This window comes from Peromyscus leucopus, chromosome 2, assembly GCF_004664715.2.
Source record: "Peromyscus leucopus breed LL Stock chromosome 2, UCI_PerLeu_2.1, whole genome shotgun sequence".
In the NCBI taxonomy this organism is placed as follows: domain Eukaryota; kingdom Metazoa; phylum Chordata; class Mammalia; order Rodentia; family Cricetidae; genus Peromyscus; species Peromyscus leucopus.
This window is the reverse complement of record NC_051064.1, coordinates 85,884,834-85,887,582: the sequence shown is the minus strand read 5'-3', so window position 1 is coordinate 85,887,582 and position 2,749 is coordinate 85,884,834. Positions and strand designations below refer to the sequence as shown.

The 2,749-nt window shown below is 40.6% G+C and overlaps 1 pseudogene; it reads right to left on the bottom strand.

Moving 5' to 3' along the window:
* Positions 1-1,659: 1,659 nt before the first annotated feature.
* On the bottom strand, positions 1,660-2,341 carry LOC114695842 (annotated as a pseudogene).
* Between the last annotated feature and the right edge of the window lie 408 nt (positions 2,342-2,749).

Below are 2,749 nucleotides of genomic sequence, written 5' to 3'. Positions count from 1 at the left end.
CAGCCAGGTTTCCTTTGGTCAGAATTTTCATTTCTCCAACTTGGGAAGAAATGACTTTTGGTCATGGATCCTGCTATCAATCACTTTTGACACTTTCACTAAACTCTATGATGTTTGTTTCTTCTACTTTTAAGGGCCTATATGGTTAAATTATGCCCAGAAGACATATTCACAGACGATGACTCCAACTCTCTTGTCCTCACTGGACTTTATTGCTGCATTCATTCTTTCCAGCTTCATCTTCTGTGATAATTTTATGTCCTTTGTGCCTCATCTGTGCTTTGGACTTGCTTGGAGAGCTTTATAAACTTTACTAAAGTCAACAACAGGCTTTTTCAGAATTCCTAGAGATGAAGAGAGTTGCTTTACTTTTGTTTCTGTCATAATATATTATTTATACTTCTGTTAAAGTTTTTTTTTAAGAAAATCTAATATTACACAGCTTAAAACACAGCTTCATGTTGTTGATGCGATTGATAAAAACATAGGGGAAGAGTGTTTTTCCTCAGTGTTGTCTGTAAACTGGAAACACTAGCTAAAATGGGACCAAGACAGAGATTAAAAACATAGTTTTATGGCTGAGCAACTTTGGGTATATGCCCAGGAGTGGTATTGCTGGGTTTTGAGGTAGGTAGATTCCCAATTTTTTGAGATACTGCCATACTGATTTCCAGAGTGGCTCTACATGATTGCATTCCAACCAGCAGTAAAGGAGTGTTCCTCTTTCTCCACATCTTCTCCAACAGAAGCTGTTGTCTGTATTATCTTAGCCATTCTAACAGGCATAAGATGGTATATCAAAGTCATTTTGATTTGCATTTCCCTGATGGCTAAGGATGTTGCATTTCCTTAAATGTCTTTCATCCATTTGAGATTCTTCTGTTGAGAATTCTCTGTTTAGCTCTGTAGCCCATTTTTAATTGAATTATTTGATATTTTGTTGTCTAGTTTCTTGAGATCTTTACCTATTTTAGAGATCAGGCCTCTATCTTATGTGGGGTTGGTAAATATCTTTTCCCATTCTGTAGGCTGCCTTTTTGTCTTATTGATGCTGTCCTTCACCTTACAGAAGCTTCTCAGTTTCAGGAGGTTCCATTTATTAATTGTTGTTCTCAGTGTCTGTGCTACTATTGTTTGTTATATTTAGGAAGTGGTCTCCTGTGCCAATGCGTTCAAGGTTATTTCCTACTTTCTCTTCTATGAGATTCAGTGTAACTGGATTTATGTTGAGGTCTTTGATCCATTTAGACTTGTGTTTTTTGCATGGCAATAGATATGGATCTATTTGCATTCTTCTTCATGTAGATATCCAGTTATGGCAGCACCATTTGTTGAAGATGCTTTCTTTCTTCCATTGTATAGTTTTGGGGTTTTTTTTTTGTCAAAAATCAGGTGTTTGTAGTTGTGTGGATTAATGTCAGGGTCTTCAATTTGATTCCATTCATAAATGTGTCTGTTTTTTCCCCCTGGTGGGCAACCATGTATTTATTGTGTTTGGGAAGCAGAGTAAGTGAGAAACCCCAGCAGAAAGAAGATTGGGTACAGTCCAGAGTTCCTGATTAAGAGCAGGAGGGTCTTTGTTTTGCCCATCAGAGAACAAGAGAGGGGGCTCAATTCCCTTTGTTTCTCCATGGCGCTTCTTGAGCTTCTCAAAGTTCTTCAGGATGATGTCATATAGCACAGCATAAGCATTATGGATCTCCATTACAATCAGCTGGATGTCCTGGTACTCTGCCTTGTCCAGCTCATGCACCAGCTGCAGATAATCACCGACATGGGGCTGTTTGGCTGCTTTGACTACTGCATCACCCCTCTCTGAGAAGTACTTTGAGATTTGAGTGTGGAAGCCCTCCAGCTTGGTATCAAGGGCGGTCATCAGCTCAAACACCTTCTCCTGGACAGCCACTCCAAAATTATTCTCATCCTCTATCTGAGGTATTTGTAGTTGCAACCAGGTAGTGACCAGATTGAGTTGCTCAATGACATCCTGGATCTCAGGCTTTAGGTGCTGCAGAAAGTTCACGATCTTCTCATTGCAGTTCACTGGGCCACAGGGAGGACCTTTGTCTTCATCCTCCCCTTTCTTCTTCTCATCCTTCTCTTCCCTCTCTTGCTGTTTCTTCTGCTCCTCCTTCTGTTTCTCCTTGACTGGATCAGGGACTAGGATGTCCAGATTGCTCAGGTTGGCTTCATTGAGAGCTGTTTCCTTTAAGAATGCTTCCAGCTCTCAGATCTGCTTGGGAAAATAGCTCCCAAGCAGGTTTTCTGTCTTGCTACACAGGTCTTCATGAAACACACCCATCTTGGCTTGGGCTTCAGGATGTACCCTCAGTGTGGCCATGGTCAGATGGGTAGAGGGCGGCTGAGCACCACACAAGGAGCCTGGAGTGGACAACTGGAAGGGAAAGTGAAAGCAGACCTTGAAACCTGCACAGCCTTTCTTCATTTGGGGAATGGAGGCCAATGTGTCTGTTTTTATGCCAATACCAAGCTGTTTTTATTTTTATAACTCTATAGTAGAGCTTGAAGTCAGGAATGGTGATACCTCTGGAAGTTCCTTTATTGTATAAGATTGTTTTGGCTATCCTGGTTTTTTTGTTTGTTTGTTTGTTTTTTGTTTTGTTTTGTTTTTGGTTTTCCATATGAAGCTGAGTATTGTTCCTTCAAGGTCTGTGAAGAATTGCATAGGGATTTTGATGGGGATTGCATTGAATCTGTAGATTGCTTTTGCCAAGACCGCCATTTTTAC